Source organism: Diabrotica undecimpunctata, chromosome 4 (genome assembly GCF_040954645.1).
Source record: "Diabrotica undecimpunctata isolate CICGRU chromosome 4, icDiaUnde3, whole genome shotgun sequence".
Taxonomy (NCBI): Eukaryota; Metazoa; Arthropoda; class Insecta; order Coleoptera; family Chrysomelidae; genus Diabrotica; species Diabrotica undecimpunctata.
In genome coordinates, this window is record NC_092806.1 from 120,487,709 (window position 1) to 120,500,633 (window position 12,925).

Consider the following 12,925-nt stretch of genomic DNA (forward strand, 5'->3'; position numbering starts at 1 on the left):
AATGCAGCTTGTCATCGACTACAAAGGTGGTATGACGAAGTATTAATTTGTAAAATTAAAATAAGTCTATGAATAAAATGCATAAATCCTAATTTATGCGTTTTATTCACTTTGTAAAGATTTTTTGCCGGCACTGTGGCTTTAACAGGCATTGAAGGTATGGAAAAGTAAATGTAAGGAAATGAGAATTCCACTAAACAACAATAAACCGTATATACACGATTCTTCGCAGACGATCAGATAGTGATGGTACAAGACCACTACGATCTGGAATACACGAAAAGGAAACTCTTAGAAGATACAGTAAATGAGGACTACAAGCAAAGGTAAATAAAACAGAAACTATGTGTATAGGAGAGATGTAACGGGATCTAATATTACAAAGTGGGGAACACATCAGGCCTTGTGAAAACTATAAACATCTAGGCTTACATATAACAAAAATGATAGCACACTGGACCATACAATACTATACAGAAACATACGGGATAGGAGAGCAATATTGATACTAAACGGAGTCCTCTGGGATCAGACGATATCGAAAAAGTAAACAGTCAGTTTTTCTGGATGTAACCGCAAAAACATTTTATTGTTAATCGAATTAATTGCTGTAATGGACAGTTATGTCTATCACAAAATGGGCCTAATGCGCGATGCATTTCACGAACGGAGCTATGTTGTTTTTAAGTAAATCTACACAAATTGCAGACATTGTTCCGGCATCAGCGCAACGTTGAGTTTAAAAAATGTGGAGAGTAAAAACAGTGGACCACTTAAAGTTTTAAATCGTACCGTTACATATTAAAGTACTTCACTTTAGTAAGATATATAGCTATCTAAAGAAGAGTGATGGTCTTTAAACTGAATTATACACAAATCGGTTAAATTGCAGAAAACCATGTATACATTGTGTTTCAAAAAAAGGTAACCCCGTCTCTAGGGTAGGTAAATAACTGAAAAATAATTGGGGTTTGCTTAGTAAAAAATTTTTGTAACGCCATCCGTTTTCAAGATACAGGGTGTTGAAGAAAAAAAATTTTACGCATTTTTTACGATTTTGCCGAAACTACTGGCAACATTGTAATGAAATTTTATACGAATATGTTTTGGAAGCTGATACATCCCATGAATTTGTTTTTATATCTGATTCTCATAGAGGGCGCTAGTTACACGGATCGTACTAAGTATTAGTCAATATAACTTTTTTAAGAGTATAATTATTAATCAAAGTTTCAAGTGAACTTAAACATCATTCAATTTTACACGAAAAAGGTACTCTTGGTAAAACTCGATAATGTGTACCGTTTTCGGAATATTTTATTTGAAAATTATGAAGTAATAATTGATGCTGGTATAAAATAGTTAGTAATTAAACAAAACTCACAAGAAGAAAATTAAATTAATGACTAAGAACATAAAATAAAATTCAATTACAGTAAGTGTTCAAAATGCCCTCCGTTTTCACGAATACACAAGTCTATTCTTTTTTCTAAAGATTTCATTAATCTTCTAAACGGTAGGGGATCAGCTGTGATGTCATTAAATTGACGTTGAATTCTTTCTTCCAATTCTTGGCGTGAATTTACCTCTGTAGCATAGACTTTTTCCTTAATATACGGCCAAACTGCGTAGTCCAAAGGGTTAAAATCGCATGACCGAGGAGGTGAATGAATCGGAGCTTCTGCACCTCTACCAATCCATCGATTCGGAAAATGATTACTCAACCAATTACGACACCTTCTATCAAAGTGTGGTGGAGCTCCATCGTGCATAAAAAATAAAGATCTTCGCTCGTTTAGCGTTAAATCTTCTAATATCTCGAATAAGGAATTGTTTAAAAAATCAAGATACATATCACCATTTAAATTTCCAGGTAGAATATGATAACCTATTAATTTGTTACCTAAAGTTGCTGCCCAAACATTAACTTTAAATGAGTGTTGGTAATGTGATACCCTTTTGACTCGTGGATTCTCATCACACCAGTAGTGTGCATTATGGGAGTTAAACATACCTTGTCGCGAAAAGGTGGCCTCGTCCGTAAAAAGAATGCATTTTAAAAAATTTGGATTGTGGGCTGTCCTTTGTTGCAATGTTTCACAAAAATCCACTCTAACCGGTAGATCATCTCGCAAGAGCTCTTGGACTTGTCTTTATTGATAAGGATGTAATTGCTGTTCTTTCAGTATCTGCCAAGTACTTGAAGAAGAAGTATTTGTTTGTCTTGCTATATTCCTTACGCTATCTGTTGGATCTTGATCAAGTAAATTTAAAATATTATTTTCTTTATTAATTGTTCTTGTTGTTCTTGGTCTACCAGAATTTATTTTATTTGGTCTCACATTCCCAGTTTCTCGACAACGTCGTTCAACGGCTCTAAATGTTTTTTTACTTGGTAAGTTTCTTCTAGGAAACTTTTCTGCATAACGTGTCACAGCTGCACTAGAACATCCTAAACATTCGCCTAAGGTTAATAACATTTCAGTGTATTCAACATTTGAGTACATTTTGATTTGATTTTACAAATAACAAGGTTTCAAAACTCTAATTATTGTTGATTTATCGTCATAACAATCAATAAATGTCAGATTTCCATGGCACACTTGAAGATAAAATAGAGGTATACATTAGAACTTTATCATTACTATCAGCATCAATTATTACTTCATAATTTTCAAATCAAAATATTCCGAAAACAGTACACAGTATCGAGTTTTACCAAGAGTACCTTTTTCGTATAAAATTGAATGATGTTTAAGTTTACTTGAAATTTTGATTAATAATTATACTCTTAAAAAAGTTATATTGACTAATACTTAGTACCATCCGTGTAACTAGCGCCCTCTATGAGAATCATATATAAAAACAAATTCAGGGGATGTATCAGCTTCCAAAACATATTCGTATAAAATTTCATTACAATGTTGCCAGTAGTTTCGGCAAAATCGTAAAAAATGCGTAAAATTTTTTTTCTTCAACGCCCTGTATCTTGAAAACGGATGGCGTTACAAAAATTTTTTACTAAGCAAACCCCAATTATTTTTCAGTTTTTTACCTACCCTAGAGACGGGGTTACCTTTTTTTGAAACACCCTGTATAATAGGTTTATTAATAATTGGTCTAGACTCTAGATCCTTATCTTTAAATATATAAAACAATTTTTTTCACTCATTTGACACTTCGATTCTTTACTTTGTTCTACAAATAACTCAAATTCTTGTATAATTGTTACCAGTTACCAGAAGCTCTTAAATCAGAGATGCACTTAAAATAATGTTACCAGTTTTATGACGATTTTCTCGTTTTTTTTTATGACGAGGAAAAACGCGTGGCGGCAAGCGTATAGCTTCTTTTTAGACAAACCATCACAAACGCACAGATGTTATGGCGACTAACTGCCTCCTGTTGAAAATAATATAAACTGTGCCACTAAACTAACGTGAACTTTACCGTAAGATATTTTTCATCTGTTTACTCATCACCGGGACATTAAACAGTACCGAACTAATTTTTTTGGCGACTCGAAGGATTTTTTTAATCTACAGCTTTTTAAATAATCAATATAGTTTATGGCCTTAGCAGTGGGTAGGGAGATACAGGGTGAGTCATAACTATTGGGACATAGACTAAGGACAGGTTATTTGGACCAAAATATGGCTATTGGGCCAAATATGCCTTAATAAAATGTTGCTGAGAAAACAGATACAGGGTGTTAGTTAATTTTTGTTTTTCGTTTTTTGCTAATAGTTTCCCTGTATATTTATAAATTGCTATCAAAATTGGCACAGAGGCATAATCTTAGACAAGAAATAGTATTTTATTTACAATTCCACTATCAAATACCAAACTAATAAACAAAGTTGCAACTAACGTAAGGTTTCCGTTTTGACGATAAATCAAAACTAAACACACTTTAACTTAAAAGAACTCACAAAAACTCAAACCAAATGTTCTACATGGTCTCCTCCGATTTGTATGCCTTTTCTAATTCTTTTTATAAAGGATTTTCGGACGTTAAAAAAAATATTATTCTGTCCCCTTATAAGATTAGCTGCATTTTGAATGTATCTCCAAAGTTCGTCTCGTGTATTAATTTCATTGGCATAAACTAAGGACTTCATATGTCCCCAAAAATAAAAATCTAGCAGGTTGTACTCAGAACTGCTTGGTGGCCATTGAAAATCACTGCCTCTGCCAATCCATCGTTGAGGAAATACGTCATTAAGATGATTTCTACAATTTCTGAACAGCTAATGAAAAATGAGGTGGCGCTCCATCCTGCATAAACCACATTTTTGTTCTTACATCCAGTGACAGGTCATCTAAAATATCACTAAGAGTATTTTCCAAAAAGAATAAATAAGAATCTCCATTTAAATTCGGAGGAAGAACATAAGGCCCTAGTAGTTGGTCGCCTATAATGCCACACCAAATATTCAATTTAAACTCATGCTGAAAATGTCTAGCTTTAATAATAGCATGCGGGTTTTCTTCTTCCCAATAATGACTATTTCGCCAATTAAAAACCCCTCGTCTGGTAAAATTTGCTTCGTCGGTGAACATAATATTCTTAATAAAGTGTCTGTCATTGCGATGTTTATTTAGAATTCGTTGGCAAAACTGTAACCGTCGTGGAAGATCTGTTGGAAGTAAATTTTGAACAGGAGTGAAGTGATAAGGATGGAGGTTCTCTTTTTTTAGAATTCTAACAATAGATGACTGACTTATTCCTATTGCTGCTGATAGATGTCGTGAACTTATTTCAGGATTTTCATCTACTCGAACCAAAAGTTCATCTTCTTGATTAGGTGTGATTTGTTTCGGTCGATTTTTGTGTGAAATGACCCAGTTTCACCTAAACTACGATATAATCTTGCAAAAGTTTTGTGATTTGGTTTCCTTCTGTTTGCGTATAACATTCCATACCTTCTGGCTGCCGAGCGACCGCAAAAATTTTCTTGTGCGTATACGCAAATCATATCTCGCATTTCTTCATTAGTAAAATGATTGTGACGAGGCATTTCAATCAAAAAAAGTAATGATTTTTTAAAAAAATGCAACATTACACTACACTGTCACATCAAAAATAATTTACTCTGAACAAATGACATTTACCAACAACAATTATCTGACAGTCCAAAGCATACTTTTCATAAATGAAATAATATTTGAAATCCTTTTATAAGACTCTAAGCAGTTCGACTGCGTTTTTATCGAAAACGGTTGAAATTATCATGTTTAAACAAGAGTACCAATTTTACGTAAAAATGATGTTTACGTCATATTTTCTAATAAAAATTACTAAAAAGTTTCATCAGAAAAAGTTTAGACTCAATTTGATCATTAGGAATTATCCACGTGGCGCCCTCTATGACAAAACGTAAAATTATAAATAAAATACTATTTCTTGTCTAAGATTATGCCTCTGTGCCAATTTTGATAGCAATTTATAAATATACAGGGAAACTATTAGCAAAAAACGAAAAACAAAAATTAACTTTAGCACCCTGTATTTTTTTTCTCAGCAACATTTTATTAAGGCATATTTGGCCCAATAGCCATATTTTGGTCCAAATAACCTGTCCTTAGTCTATGTCCCAATAGTTGTGACTCACCCTGTATATAAGTTTTTTGACTGATAATGGCCGCAGATTAACCTTATCTTACCACTTATTTGTACATTAATTTTAAATTAAATCGCTATGCCTCTAATGTTTTATGAATTATTAATTAGTAGATATATTTTTCTTCATATTAACATAAATAAATGCAAGTTATTTATTACAATTAGAAATAAACGTACATACATTTAAAGTAAAAAAAATGTTTTTATAACTTTAGTCATAATAATCTCCAATTTCATTGGTCATTGGTAGTTTAGGAGCCAGGGGGGTTGAGTATGCACTTTTATGTCCCCTTTTTTACATTGACGTTCTTCTATGTTTTTTTTAAACAGTTTAAACAGTTTTTTTATTATCAACTTTATAACAGGAGAAACCAAATCTGAAATAACAAGCTCGAAATATAGCAAATAGCAAGAATAAACAATTTTAAGAAAGAACTCATTGTACAAAAAGTTCTTAAGGTCCCATTGTAAAAAATGTGCTAGTGCCGGAGTCTAATTTATATAGAGTATTTGTTGAGAAAACAGTCGTGGAAATCTGGCTGGGTTGCCAACGACATAGGAAACATCGCAACCTACACAATTAATACTTAAAAAACATTTAATAATCGGTTATTAAAAAGAGCCAAAACGTCCAATTGTTCTCATATGGTTTCTTCATGCTGCCTTACACCTCTCAACGTCACTGTCAAGTAATGTTTCCAGATCTTCTTGAGATGGTTAGAGTACTGTGTACATTGCAAAAACAAAAATAATGATCGTAGATAGGGCAAATTATAATTTACTGCACATATGCCAACTGGCGAATTTCATGATAGTAGATAGATTTGTATATTTGGGCTCCATGGTAACCAATATTGGCGATAGCTCCTCAAAAATCAAACGTAGACTAGCAGTGACTCGAACCGGAACAGCTAAATTAATCAAAATATGGAAAGATAGAACCATAACAAAGAAGACTGAGCTCAGGTTGGTCAATGCCCTTATTTTTCCCATTCCTACGCAGCTAAAACATGAACTCTCAAAAAAATTGGTAGAAGTAAGATCAAATCTTTCGAAATGTGGATCTACAGAAGAATTCTACTCGTGTCCTGGACAGAACACGGTAGTAGAACTATTGTTAGTAAAAGGCCGAAGACCAAAAAAAGATCTAACAAGATGGGCAGACCAAATGAAGACTCTGGTGGGAAAATCCCTACATGAGGCCGTCCAATTGGCACAGTATATCAGTCAGTGGAGGCGGCAAGCTAACAATATTTCGAGTGTCACCACGTCAAATGGCGTGGTGGTAAATGGTCAAGGAATGAGGAACATGATGGGTAGTGAAGAAATCAGCTATTGAAAGAGATTTTAAAAACGGCACATATTTTTAGGTTGGTATTTTATTTTAATTTCGAACTCCAAAAAACAAATAGCAACTGTTTTTAATGGGATATAGTGGGCATATATTTGTTAATTTTCTTCCGACACAACAATTCAATCCGTGCAAGCTCAGAATAGTTTAAATTTTTAATAAATTGTAATTTCTGTATGTCCAAAAACTAGCGATCGCATATTTTTTAGTTCCGCGTTCAAAACCAATACTCTGAAATATGCGCCTCTAAAAAGTTTGTATTTATTTATTTAACAACAAACTATATTTAGAAGTGATAAGAACTTTCCGTCTTATCACCTATATTATCAGGTGTGATGATTCAATTCATACATAATGTAAAAATGTTATTAGATAATAATTCGAATTCGAATTAGTAATACAATTTATCAAATAAACTACAAGCTCATAAACCAATAAAAGTTAATAAACGTATATACTCTGTTCACGGAACTTAATCGCAGCTGTCTAATTTATTAATTAGTTTTGTGCTACGTTGGTCAAATTTTGACTTCGACTGGAAGTGACTGTAAGTTCCTATACAACTAAGCACACGTTCCCACAGTATTGTAACTTAAAAGTAAAAAAAATTTACATGCAGTTTGTCAACAAAATGAAACTGCATCAATTAAAACAATAAAACAGAGGTTTAAATATTATTTACAATCTTTATTGGGAATTACCAACAATTTCAGTTGAAAATACGGTTATGTTGACTGGTTTAGACTTCCTTAAAAATGTATTTTGAGAACTATTTCAGAAGTGAAAATGCAAATTTCAAAATAAACGTATTTTTACCTGAAATTGGCTTAATTCCCATTAAAGATAGTAAATAATACTAAGCTGCCGCAAGAAAAGAGCTTCCGAACAATACACATATTTTATTTTAATGGTTTTATTTTAATGCTTTAAATGTTTATTTTTGAAATTTTATGGTGAGTAAGTGAAACTACAGTTTTATAGTTTGTAGTAATTGCCAATTATGTAAAAAAAAGACTGAGGAATTAATGTGAAGAGGGAAGTTAGCTTGGAAAATATGAAACCGTTATTAATTCAATGTATCTTAGTTGCTCTAATATACAGGGTGGGGATAAAGTATGGTACCAACTAAATATTTTTGAAACAAAAAAGACGCTATTCACGAAACTTTTCATATATGTACAATGGCTTATAAAGTATCTGGCGCCATATTTTTTGTTATGACTCTATTTCCGGTTTCCCCGTAAATAACCTCAAATTATTTAATTTAAATGCAACTCTGTATATTTTTGCAAATTTTAAAATAATTTGTTATTCCCAATTCATACATACCAAGTTTGGTAGAAAAAAATTGTTAAAATGGGAAATTTTTTGTTTCAAATCCTGCAAACAATTATTAGAATTATTTATTTGTGATCCAAAAGAACGGCAACGAACTCACTAAAAGTGTGCAGATCAAAAGAAGTGTCCGTCAGGGTTGTATATTATCCCCACTCCTATTCAATATTTATTCCGAAGAAATATTTAATAAATGTATGGAAAATGCAAATGAGGGCATAAAAATAAACGGCGAGTTAACGAACAATATAAGATATGCCGACGACACGGTGATCCTTGCCAGTACCATAGACGAATTACAGCAGGTAATGGAAAGAGTTTATTCAGTTAGTGAGGAATACGGCCTGAGCCTCAACTTCAAGAAGACAAAGTGGATGCTGATAAGCAGGAAGCAACAGCCTGCTCGACAGTTACGGATAAGTAACATACTAATTGACCATGTAGAATCTTATGTGTACCTTGGCACCAACGTAAATGCAAAATGGGAACAGGCCACAGAAATTAAGGCGAGAATAGAACGAGCTAGAGCAGCATTTAGCAATATGAAAAAGCTCCTCATAAGCAGGGATTTGTCTCTTCCCCTAAAACTACGTTTAGTTAAATGCTACATTTTTCCGATCTTACTGTATGGTGTGGAGGCCTGGACGCTGACGGAGACGCTCACGAGAAAACTAGAAGCATTCGAAATGTGGGTGTACCGACGCAGTCTTCGTATATCCTGGACCGAACATGTCACCAACACAGAGGTAATCCAAAGAATCGGAAAGGAGAAAGAAATCGTGAATACAATTAAACAAAGAAAGCTTGAATATCTAGGCCACATATTGAGACACGATAAGTACCGTCTACTGCAATTGATTGTCCAGGGAGAAATAGACAGTAAGTGAGGGCCAGGCAGGAGAAGACACTCGTGGCTCCAAAATCTGAGGAAGTGGTTCGGGCTCACATCGGTCGAACTATTCAGAAGCGCCGCAAATAAGATCGGAATTGCCATGTTAATAGCCAACGTTCGCAACGGACAGGGCACTTGAAGAAGAAGAAGATCCAAAAGAAGGTAAGATTAGTGCGGAGATAAAAATAATACAAAGTGACTATTTACTAGTTATGATATAACTGGACATATTAAATTACATTTGACAAAAACAGAAACGTCCATTACAAAATAATACTTTTAAGTTTATAAAAATTTAAATTTTATTTCCGTCTATGACCTGGTAAAATATTGGATTTCAAAATGGTCTGAATAATAGATGTTATTTAAAATAAAAAGAATAAAAAAAAATTACCTTGGTCATATTCAATATTATCATTGCAACTTTAGGTTTTTTCACTATATACTTTGACTGCAATCTATGCGGATTCTGTTAATAACGAATAACTGGATGAACTGCTTCCCAGGAGGCCTTCTGGACTAAAGTAGGAATTCGTGGAATTGAGGGACTCCGCTCTCATAAGCAGACCGCTATCATCTATTGATCAAGAGATAAATCGGAAACTAAGGAAACCATAATAAATTTCTCAAAATCTCACAAAAACTGCCTAAGACACAACTATATCATGCAAAGGTATACTCAAGCAACCAAGCGTAGATCGTACGGAGACAAGAGCGCTTGGATGCTGTATACGGTGACTCTTCTCCTTCGATAGCAAACGTTAAAAATAGGATTAGCTGGTTTCAACGTGGTCTCACGTCGGCTTTTGATGAGCCACGCCTCGATGCCCCGAAAATGGCTACCACGGAGGATAACGTAACAAAAATTGACGATCTCGTCTTGGTAGACCGCCGACTGAATGTGCGCGAGATTGCTGAGACAGTAGGCATCTCAAAAGACCGCACATGTCACTGTTTGACACTATTTAAGAGTAATCCGAAGCCATTTCTACGTCGTTTCGTAACCGACGACGAAACATGGATCCACTAGTACACATCAGAGACCAAGCAACAGTCGAAACAGTGGACGGCACCCGGCGAACGTGCTCCGAAAAAGGCGAAGACTGTCCTATCGTCCGGAAAGGTGATGGCCACCATTTTCTGGGATTTAGAAAAAAAAAACAAAAAAAGAACAAAAAGGTCACAGGTTTCTAGTACGCCGAATTGCAAAAAACGACCCCATTTGGCGAAAAAAAAGTGCTCTTTCATCATGACAACGCACCGCCATACGACGGAGATGTGAGCCGGTAAATTGATGGAATTAGGCTACGAACGGTTACCCCATTCACCATATTCTCCAGATTTGACCCCGTGCGACTTCTTTTTGTTTCCAATCTTGAAAAAGGCATTCACCGGGCAGAAATTTATGCCGAATGAGGTAATTGAATCGAGCTAAAAGGAGATTATGTTAAGAAATATATCGCCACTTTCCTAAAATTTTCGTTTTTCTTTTTTTCTTCTTTTTCTTTTGTAGGCTAAGCACTTATCGGACCGCCCTAGTATATATAATTCGCTTTCTGATGTTTCATGTGCTTTCCCTTCATCAATTCTCTTTACAAATTTCCTTTTTTTTTCTGGATATCGCTAATGTTTCGCTTCACCTTCTCATTCTAATTCCTATGTACATGCTTCACACACTAGTTTTTGTGTAATCACTGATTGTTAAAGCCGATACAGGGCATATTTCACTGAAAGATATACGAGACACGGAATTATTCTTATTTTTGTTTATAAAAACAATATTGTTGTTTGTATTGTTGTATACGTTGTTCTTGTCTGAAATTGTGATTCAAATGAAGAATCTTCTAATGTTGATGATGCTTCAACTTTTATGGTATTTATTTTAAATTCCACTAGGCTCTGGCTTTGTTAGTTTGTCTAGGAGAACCGGTTTTGGTGATAGTGTTCGATGTCTATCAAGAAGAGGAGTCATCGGCTACTGGTAGAGATATTAAATCCTGTTCCCTGTATATAAACCCCTTGGTGTTCGAAGAAACCCCCTATAGCTTTCTCAACAGATGCTGCTCCATGAAAAGCATTTTTATCAAGTTCGATAATATATGTTGTATTTATTTTCTCATATTTTTTGTATTGTACATTCTTGTCAAATTACTGGTAGAAAGCTGTCTTGAATGGAGAAAAAAAGATCATATCGTGGAGCTGGACACGGCGAGATGTATGCGGTATCAGTAAAAGAGATCTAGCACTGCAAGAATTAGATGGTCCTGAAAAGAATTTATACTTCACCAGCATGCTTCTGACATTTTAAACAATTTTAATTTACAGGGAATACGAACAGTACCTATACCCGCCTGATACATTTCAAACTTGATAGTTAAATATTAAACGACCACATACGTTTGCCAAATTTGTGTAAAAATAGTAAATCAGAGTATTACAAACTGTTTCCACAAGTAAATATGTAGATTTCCGAAGTAGAAATCGAAACGTCTAAATAAACGTATTTTTAATTAAAATTGTGGTTAATTATTATAAAATAAAGTAAATACTATAGAAATTACATCAGAAAATAGTTTGAGAGCCACATCTCTCGTTTGTGGAATCTGTTTTACAGCGAAACATTTCAAGTTGACGATATTGAGAAATAATTCACCACACAGCAGAACAACTAGTTGATAGTTGTAAAAAATAACAAAGCACCTGGCACAGATGGAATAACTGCAGAACTGATAAAGACAGAGACGGAAGACCGACAGAGATGAAAGCCTCAAGGAAACAGAACAAGAGGAAGGCCCCGTAAAAGATGGATAGACGACGTAGAGAGGGATCTTAAAACCATGAACATCAGGCAGTGGCGAAGGAAAGTATCCGACGGGGCAGAATCTATGTCAATCTAGCACCTGTTAATGGTGAGTTTCTTAAACGTGTGCGTGGATTTAGCTCTGCGGTGCCAATTAGTTGAAATTTTAAGATGATATATTATATTAATTACCCTCCCATCGATATTTCTCCTTCCTCCGCTTACTACTTACGTGTAACAATATTGATGCTTTTCGTGTTTATATAAACATTTATGTGTGGATACACTTTCTCTCAAAAATTGTAACAAATACTCCCATAAATTTCACATGTGAAATTCTTAAAATCCGTTCCTGCATTTCGCACATCATCAGTTAGTATTAATGACCCCAAACAGCAGATTAATCTAAATTATAACGAATTTAAGATTCCAAAATATGTTTATTGGGAGCACGATAGAGATAGATAGAGACAGGCAGATCCGACAAATATGTTGTTGTGGAAAAACAAACATAAATTTCAGATGTTTCTTAGAATTATTATTTTCTTTTACCCTTTTACACAATTTTGAACAAACGTGTATTTTGTGTTTTCGCGCAACTCTTGTTTTTCCAATGAAGTTTGGCCTACTTTTCGTAAAGTGGCATAGTTCCTGCTTTTTAGATTTTAGACAAAACAAAACATAAAGTATTCTAGAGTATTGGGGAATCAGCTATCAATTTTGTAAAAATATTTTTTTATGAATGAATTTTTTCGTATTGAACCAAATCTAACTTCTGTAATATTATTATTTCTGAATTGTAGATTGCAATGTATGGTCGGTAGTAAGGCTAACACACCAACAAAAGCCAACAAACTTTTCTACCTTTTTGGGTTTTATGAAGCATGTGTGTTTAGTAAATGTCTTGTTATTGTTCAAAAT

At 34.1% G+C, this 12,925-nt stretch overlaps 1 protein-coding gene across 7 annotated transcripts in view; it reads left to right on the top strand.

Moving 5' to 3' along the window:
• Positions 1–12,925, top strand: part of LOC140439927 (uncharacterized) — a 309,270-nt gene that overhangs the window by 204,702 nt on the left and 91,643 nt on the right. The window lies entirely within an intron of this gene.